The 9,800-nt window shown below is 41.1% G+C and overlaps 1 pseudogene; it reads left to right on the forward strand.

The window, feature by feature from the left end:
• Positions 1–7,953: 7,953 nt before the first annotated feature.
• LOC130037155 (uncharacterized) lies at positions 7,954–8,050 on the forward strand (annotated as a pseudogene).
• Positions 8,051–9,800: the final 1,750 nt, after the last annotated feature.

Genomic DNA, 9,800 nt, shown 5'->3' on the forward strand with positions numbered 1-9,800 from the left:
GTTTTCATCTTGTCATTTTCTTCTCTCTCAGCATTTGTGTATAGTAAAGCCATGGACTTTTAGGTATTTATTTTATACCTGTAACTTTACTCTCGAGTCTATCATTTCTAGGAGTTTCTTGGTAGAGTTTTTAGGGTTCTTTAAGTATAATATCATATCATTTGCGAATAGTGAGAGCTTGATTTCTTCCTTTCCTATTTGGATGGCCTTAATCTCTTTTGCTTGCCTAATTGCTATTGCTAGTATTTCCAGAACTATGTTCAACAGCAGTTGAGAGAGTCGGAATCCTTATCTCGTTGCTGATCTTAGGGTGAATGCTCTCAGATTTTCCCCATTGAGGATGATGCTTGCTGTATGCTTGTGGTAGCTGGCTTTAACTATATTGGGGTAAGTCCCCTCTATCCCCAATTTTGCGAGGGTTTTCATCATAAACGGATGCTGGATCTTCTCAATTGCTTTCTCTACATCTATTGATATGATCATATGATTTTTATCTTTTGTTGATATGATGGATTATGTTGATTGATTTCCGAATGTTAAACCATCCTTGCATCCCCGGGATGAATCCCACTTGGTCATGGTGTAAGATCTTTTTGATGAGCTGCTGAGTTCTCCTTGCTAGTGTTTTGTTCAGAATTTTCTCATCCGTGTTCATCAGTGATATCGGCCTGTAGTTTTCTTCTCTCGTGGTGTCTTAGTTTCCATTTGGTATTAGAGAGATATGGGATTCATAGAAACTGTTTGGGAGAGTTTCTGTTTTTTCAATTTCCTGGAAAAGTTTGAGGAGGACGGGCAGTAGATCCTCTTTAAATGTTTGGAAAAATTCGGTAGTGAATCTGTCTGGACCTGGGCTTTTGTTTTTGGGAAGAATTTTGATTACAGTTTCAATTTCATTTTTATGACTAGGTCTATTCAGGTATTTTATATCCTCTTGACTCATTTTTGGGAGATTATAGGAATCCAGGAATTTATCCATTTCTTCTAACTTCTCTTTTTTCTTGGCATACAGACTTTCAAAGTAGTCTCTGATGATCTTTTGAATTTCTTTGGTTTCCATTGTGATATCTCCATTTTTATTTCTGATTCGGTTTATTAGTTTTCTCTCTCTCTGTTTCTTTGTGAGTGTTGCTAGTGGTTTATCTATCTTGTTTATTTTCTCAAAGAAGCAGCTCTTGGTTTCATTGATCTTTTGGATTGTTTCTTAGGTTTCCATGTCATTGATTTCTGCTCTAAGTTTTATGATATCTGTCCTTCTGCCCGATTTAGGCTCCTTTTCTTGATCCTTTTATAATATCTTGAGCTGTGAAATAAGTTGCTTATGTGCATCTTTTCTTCCGTCCATAGATATGCTTGCAGAGCTATGAATTTTCCCCTTAATAGGGCTTTAGCTGCATCCCATAAGCTCTGGTAGTTCGTGTCTTCGTTCTCATTTGTTTCCAGGTATCTTTTGATTTCTTCCTTGACGTCCTTCTTGACCCACACATTGTTCAGCAGTGACTTGGTTATTTTCCAGGTGTTCGATTTGGTTGTCCGTGTCTGTGTGTGATTCACATCTATCCTCAGTGCATCATGGTCTGAAAAGATTGTTGATACTCTTTCTATCTTCCTGATTCTATTGAGGTATGTTTTGTGGCCTAGCACATAGCCGATTTTGGAAAATGTTCCAGGAGCACTGGAGAAGAATGTGTATTCTTTCTTTGGGGCGTGTAAAGCCCTGTATAGGTCTATAAGTCCTTTCTCTTCTATTTCTTCATTCAAAGCCAATGTTTCCTTGCTGAGTTTTGTTCTTGTTGATCTATCCAGAGGTGATAAGGCGATGTTGAAGTCTCCAACTAATATTGTGTTGCTAGCACTCTCCTCTTTATAATCTGTTAGCAGTTGTTTTAAGTAACTAGCTGTTCCTTCATTAGGTACTTATACATATAAGAGTATGATTTCTTCCTGTGTATGTATCACTTGATGAAGAGAAAGTGGCCTTGGCTGTCCCTTCTAATCTTTTTCAGCCTGACATTAATGTTGTCGGATACTAGTGTGGCCATCCTAGCTTTTGTGATGGAGCTGTTTGCTTGCAGGATTGTTTTCCATCCTTTCACTTTGAGTCTGTGTTTGCTCTGATTGTTCAGATGAGTTTCTTGTAGATAGAAGAATGCTGGTTTCAGTTTCTGGATCCATTTTGCCACTCTGTGTCTCTTGGTTGGTGCATTTAGACATTGACATTAAGGGAGAGTATTGTCATGGGGTTTTCTGCCATCTTCCTGTAGGAGTTGATTGTGTTTGCACGTGTTTTCCTTCTTTTCTTACAGGAGCCCCTTTAGTTCTTCTTTTAGATTTGGTTTTGAGTGTATGAAGTTCCTGAGTTTGTGTTTATCTAAAAAGTGGTGTATCGTTCCATCGAATTTGAGTGAGAGTTTAGCTGGATAGAGTATTCTCGGTGAGGCGTTCATTTCTTTGAATTTTTTCACTATATACAACCATTGCCTTCGGTTTTGAGGGTTTCCACTGATAGGTCTGCTGTGAATCTAAGGGGTGCTCCTTTGTATGTAATTTCCTTCTTTGACCTTGCTGCTTGTAATATTGTGTCTCTGTCCACAGCATCCATCGTTCTGACTATGATATGCTTGGAGTGTTTTTTCTGGGGTCTCTTTTAGCTGGTACCCTTCTGGCTCCTTGGATCTGGATGTCTGCTTTCCTTAACTCTGGGAACTTTTCAGCAATGGTTTCTTTTACTCTAGCTTTTTCATTGGGGTTGTTTCCCTGTCCTTCTGGTAAACCAATGATTGTAATGTTGTTCCTCGTGGCGTCATCCACTATGTCTCTGATTCTACTTAGAGCCATTTTGAGGTCTTTTCCTATTGCTTGTTCTTCCCAGTGGGATTTCTGTTGCTCATCTTCAAGCTCGCTGATCCTCTCGTCAGCTGCACTTATCCTATTGCTCAGGGCACTTACTAACTTACTAATTTCATCCACTGAATCCTTTATTTGTGAATCTTCTTTTTGTAGCTTTTTAAAATTCTGTTCTCTTTTCTTCTTGTATTTTCTTGGCTCTCTTTTCTGATCCCAGGGTCACTCCCACCCAGGATCCTGGAATGTAGGAAGAGCAATGGAAAATCCCATGTAGCTGCCTCAGGTTTCCCCTGCTGGAGGGTGTCCAGTTCTGCAGGAAAAGGCGGGGGGCTGGGGGTGAGGAGTGGAGGAGTGGTGAACCGGCTGGTGCTCCCTCTACGCACCTGGAGGGGAGGGTCTGATAAGGTGATGGATAGTCCAAAGGAGCTGCTGCAGGTTTTCCCCGCAGGTGTACTCCTGTGGAGGGTGTCGAGTTCAGCGGGAGAAGGCACGGGGCTCTTGTTTTATTTTTACTTTATGTTCCAATCTTAATGGTATCACCAGCTACTCAGTCAACCTAGCTAAACCCTAAAGTCTCTTCCACTTTCTCCTGCACAAGTCCCTGCTTTCTGACAAAAGGGAGGACCTCAGAATGCTGACATAAATCTAATACCCAGGGCTTCAGGAGATAGTGTAGTGCTTATGGAACTTGTGTCACATGCACTCAATTTGACTCCCAGCACCACCTGATTGCCAGAGTATCAAAGGCTATATAGCCTCAGAGGACCCCAAGCACCATGGCCACGTTTTCTGAAAATTGTCTGTGGGGCCCCCACACCTCCTGAGCATTGCTTTACAGACTCTCCCAGCAACCAAAAAATATGTAATGCTCCAGAAACATGTACTTGTCTTAAATAGGGAGCCTCACTTGAGGTGAGGTTCACAAGGAAATATTGCATGAAAACATAAATCAAAGAGCAGGGGAGACAGTGTAAATCATGTGAGTACAGATCATATAATTGGTGAAATGTGTTAAGATTCAGATGCCCTAGTCTTCGCACCAGGGATATTCCTTCAAAAATGTCCCAATATACTGGAAAGGTTCTAGAACATTAGATGACTGAAACTCAATTATGAGCAACTTTGTAACTTTGTATCTCTTGGTAATTCTAATCGTTAAAGTAAATTTTAAATACAACCATCAAATTTACCTTTTTACTACTAAATGTGAAAGATACTTTCTAATACTTATCCTCACCAGAAGCTCAACAGAGTTTGACACTTGCCAGGAAATGTCCTCCCTTGCATTTTTCTCATGATACTTATTAGTACTTCACTCTTCTGTTTCTTCCCTTTACTCATGCCAAATCTTCCCATCTCCCTTGTAAGCTCCTGAAACATTATCCATTCAACATTGGTGCACGTTGCCACTGCTCCTCTTGAGGTCTTGTGCATGAACTGATTCTAAAACATAACATAGCTGCAATTACAGTATTCATGCCAAACACAGTCATTGATATCTCTTTGGGTTTAGATTTCTACAAGCTATTGGCACACAGGTGAGAAACATTTTTTTTTCCTACAGAGAACACAAAAATACATATGCTGGGTTTTAAATTTCCATCAGTATTCTGAGGTACAAATGAAGGATATATATTTTTAATATTTTATCCAATATCTGTGAGATAGACCATTGCAAATCTATTCATAATTTGCTTCCAGTCATACAACGATCCAACATCCGTCCCTCCTCTAGTGTACATTTCCCAAAACCAATATTCCTGGTTCCCTAAAACCATCCCCCAACACCCTACACCCACCCCCAGTGTGTCTCTATGGCAGGCTCTTTAATTCTTTCTCTCTGTCTCCTTTTTATTTTGTGCATTAAGGGTCTCGTACAGGTACTAAGAGGTCATCATGTTTGTTCAAGGAATTTAGCATTTTTATCAGGAAGGTAAGCCTGGAGTAGCTTTGAGGTATGGAAATGAATGCTGAGGCTTCCATAAGTACAGGGCAGTGGGGGTGGGATTCCCATTCTGCCCAGAGAAAGCCTGGAGATTTCAGTCACAAAACCCGCATATCCGAATTTTCAGCTTTTATATTTCAGTGAGAGCCATCCTGAGACGATGGAAACCAGAGGAGAGCATGGTGGCGATTTTGGATTGTGGGAGCAAGTGGCTGCACTGGGTTCTGGTTGGGTGGGCACCAAACTAACCTGCCTCCCTCCGATTTACCCTAGTGTGCTCAGCCTTTTGCAGGTCCAAGGTTAACAGTGGCTGTTGATATCTTCCAGATTTGTCTATGGGTCTCTGAAACAAGACCAATCCATTAGCTTGTATAGCTGAGCCAGGGGTGGTTTGTGAACATGGCTCCCACATATCTTTTGGGAGTTTAATTTCTCGGGAAACGTAGTCCTGAGTTGTTGGAAGCCAGCCAGAGGCACAGTGGCCATTTGAGGTTATCAGGAAGCATGAAGACACCATCAGACTGTTGATGTACTCACCTGAGGGTACAGGTTGACTTCCTGCAGGCACTGTACCACCAGACTAACAAATATTCTTTGAATTAATGAACGAATAATCAACATTTTCAAAATGTGTCTCTTTCTTGCATTTTAGAAGGGTAACTTCTAACAGGAAAATAATCTTCATGGTATAATCAAGACCTACGATTTATTCTTAATATATTTAATAAAAACTACACATTTTGGAAATTTATACAACGAAATTCTTTTAAATTATCTGTCTTCATAATTTACTTGTAAATTACTAAGATATCACTGTTTATTCCACAGTTCTTAGCATAGAAATTTACAGACAGAATGTGCTAAGTAAAAATTCATTTTGGCACTTCTGTTCAATGTAGTACTGGAAGTACTTGGAAGAGAAAATAGATAAGAAAAAGATATTAAGGGTTTTTCATGTTTGAAAGTTAGAAATCATCTCTCACTATTCACAGAAGATATCATACTATATTCAGAGAATACTAAAATCTCTACGAAAAATTCCCAGAGACAATAGACATTTATAGTAAAATTGCAGGCTATAAACTCAATACCCAAAAGTCTATGACTTTTTTATATGCAAGTAATGAGAGAGAAGAAAGTGACATGAAAAAGCAATCCCATTCACAATCGTGCCGCAGAAAATCAAGAACCTTGGAATCAGCTTAACTAAAGAGGTAAAGGACCTATACATCAGGAAATTTAAAAAGACACGAGGAAATGGAAACATATATACTGCATATGGAATGGGAGAATTAACATTGTCAAAATGGCAATTCTCCACGAAGCATTGTAAAAATTCAACTTGATCCCTGTAAAGATACCCATGACATTCTCAAAGAAATTGATCAAGCACTCCTGAAATTCACATGGAACAACAAACGCACACGAATAGCTAAAGCAATTCTTGGGGAAAAGATAATGGAGGCATCACCTTCCCCAACCGCAAACTCTACTACAAACGATAATAATGAGAACAGCATGGGACTGAAACAAAGGCAGAGCTGCAGACCAATGGAAAAGGATTGAATATACTGACACACACCCTCAAATATATAATCATCTAATCTTTGATAAGGGAGCAAGAAATGTGAAGTGGATCAAGAGAGTCCTCCTGAACAAACGTTGCAGAAAAAACTGGAAAGCTACATGAAAAAAAAATGGCTCAGACCTCTACCTAACACCATGCACAAAAGTCAGATAAAAATGGGTCAAAGGCCTCAACATCAGACCAGAATCCCTCAGGTTCATTGATGACAAGGTCGGCAAATCCCTCCACGACATTGAAACTAAAGGTATCTTCAAATATAACACGCCACTTGCCAAGCAACTGGAAACAGAGAAAAACAAAGGGGACTATCTTAAATTAAGCAGCTTCTGTACCTCAAAAGAAACAGTGACCAGAAACAAAGACTCCGCCATGCGGGCAAAATACTCACAGAAGCCTACCAGGTCCTCTGAGAGTGAGAACTGGACAATCAGAGTTGCTGTCTTCTAAATAAGATCCAGTCTCAGGATGTTGGCCATTAATGGCATTACATGGATCCAGGGGCAGTTCGTGGTTGTAGCACTTAATTATTAGAAGATGGGGGATCTGGAAGGAGGGGGCACAGTCTTGATCTGAGCAGCCATGGAGTTCTCATCCCCCAGTCCCGCACATCTGGGTTCCTCTTTCAGTTCCTACATGCATGAGGCTCCTTCAAGCTTGGGAAGGGTGGTCTTAAGCGTACCTATGGCTTGTTGCAGAGGTCTTCAGCTGCCGGGGCTTTAATCAGGTCGGTGAGGGAAATTCACCCCGGCACCTCCAAGGGGCCTCGGTGAGGAAAGCCATGTGCGAGGTCAGGACACTCTCATTTTAGACATATTTGGAATTAATTTTAGATCGAAAAGTACACATCATTCAAAATACTTATGTGCTTAGTAATAAATTACTACACACTTGTTCAATCACCTCAGAGACCCCACTCTGCTCAGAGAACTAGATTTTTAATTACAGGTCTGTTTTGCCCATGTGTCATGACTGAGAATCACTATCAGTAGATATGAAACTCACTATACACAAAGATGCACACAGGTTACTTTGAGTCATCTATGTTGTTAATGTGAGTTGGCCATTAAACTTCACTGAGACCCTTTGTTCTGTCCTTTATAGGAGCCTCATGAGTCTCACCTTCCGTTCAAGTTGAACTTGTAATAAGGTGGAATGAAATCATCAATATGATCCTCACCTCATCCTTCAGGAGAAAAATCCTACATACATTCAAGGTGGTCAAAGTGCAGACAACACCATCCACCTTTTCCTGGAGATGTACACAGGACTGAGGTGAGAACAGCAAAAGGCTCTATTTTAATGTTCTTAATGAAGGATTCAGGGAACAACATTAAACAAACTCATATACCATCTTCCAAAAGAATTATTTTGTAAAACTGATGCCTAGGGTATGGTAAACGATAATATAGTAAAAACCATATTTTTATTTCTGGGACATTAAAGTTCTAAATCTATTTATTCATGCTGCTTTGAAATAGATTCCTTGATTAGGAATCATTGTCTGCCATAGGAGTGATGAAGGACAACACTCAAAGTAATAAGAAGCGAAAAATATGGAAAAATTAACTCCTACTAGGTTTGATAACACATATACTAAAATTTAAATGATACAATGATGAGCATGGTCCTTGCACAGAGATAACATGCAAACTTGTAAAGTATTCCATATTTTTGTTGCAAGAAGAATGAATAGGTCTACTTTAAGGTAAGACAATCCCCACAAGTACCAAAATTCTACATAAAGAGAGCACAAATCCCCAAAACAACAATCTCTCTCAATGTCAATGGACTAAATGTGCCAATTCAGAGGCACAGAATAGGAAGATGAATTAGAAAACTGAACCCAACATTCTGCTTCCTGCAAGAAACATGTCTGAACAATCAAAGCACCCATGGGCTAAAGGTAAAAGGCTGGGAAACAAGTTTTCAAGAAAATATCACCTCCACAAAGCTGGAGTGGCCATACTAGTATCAGACCACATGGACTTCAGGCTAAAGGTTATCAGAGACAGTGAAGTTCATTTCTTAATGATCATGGGATATGTACATCAGAAAGAACTCACCTTCCTCAATGTATATGATCCTAATGACAGACCAGCAAAATACGTTAAAACAACTTCTAATAAACTTATAGAAAAACATTGATAGCAACACAATACTAGTAGTAGATTTCAACACTTCTTTGTCACTTCTCGATAGATCAAACAGACTGAAGCTCAGCAAGGAAATATTTTCTTTAAGGGAAGTAATGAACAACCGTTGGCTTAGGGAAGAAATCAAAGAGGAAATAAAAAGTTTCCATAAACAAATGAGAATGAGGACACGAGCTACCATAACTTGTGGGACACAGCAAAAGCAGTGTTAAGAGGAAAGATTATAGCTCTGCCAGATTTCATCAGGAAGAAAGAAAGGGCCTACCTGAATAAATTAGAGCTCAAGGTTTTGGAAAATAGGTTCAGCATAAGAGAAGGAACACATGGAGGTTGCGGGATCCCGGAGGAAAAAAAAAAAAGAAAAAACAGGTTCCAAAAAGAGCCGAGATCACCGGCAAGTTCCAGATGGTGTAGGTGCCGCATCCCGCCCCCCCCAGATGGAATCCGGTGACCAGAATCCTCTACAAACACAGTTCGAGTATGCGGAAACGAGGACTTTTCCTCAAATCTGCCGGACTACACCTCCCAGGTAACCTCTGATCCCGGAAGTCACGCCCACAGCCTGCCCCCCAGCGCCATCTTTGAAGCGTTCAGCATAAGAGAAGGAACACATGGTGGGTGCGGGATCCCGGAGGAAAAAAAAAAAAGAAAAAACAGGTTCCAAAAAGAGCCGAGACCACCGGCAAGTTCCAGATGGAGTAGGTGCCGCATCCCGCCTCCCCCAGATGGAACCCTGGTGACCAGAAGCCTCTACAAACACAGCTCGAGTATGCGGGAATGAGGACTTTTTCTCAAAACCGCGCGGCGGCGTGGACATCTCTCTATATACAAAGTGATCAATGAGAAGTAAACCACCCAATCTCTCTCCCTGAAAATCAGAGTTAAGTTTGGAGCACGGCCACAGCCCCAGAAACACAAGGACTTAATGCAGAACCCAGCAGCTTAGAGCAGAAAAGTGAACGGACGATGAGTTAACCCAGGCCATCATTTCTGCCCAGAGGGGAAAGAGTGTTGCCCCATTCGCCCTCTCTTCTCTGGAAAGAAGGATGGCGGCCGCATGGGAGCCTTGTGGACAGCAGGTATGAGCTGGGGGTGTGGGGGGGCGACTAAAACCTCACGAGAAGGGGGGCGTTCCGGTCCGTCCTTCACGCCCTACCGAGGTCAACAGTTGCCCCCCACGAGCGGCTCCCCAGCACGGCCACAGTCCCAGAAGCACAAGGGCTTAATGCAGAACCCAGCAGCTTGGAGCAGAAAAGTGAAAGGACTATGC

The sequence above is a fragment of the Sorex fumeus genome, unplaced genomic scaffold, assembly GCF_029834395.1.
Source record: "Sorex fumeus unplaced genomic scaffold, SorFum_2.1 ptg000070l, whole genome shotgun sequence".
Classification (NCBI taxonomy): Eukaryota; Metazoa; Chordata; class Mammalia; order Eulipotyphla; family Soricidae; genus Sorex; species Sorex fumeus.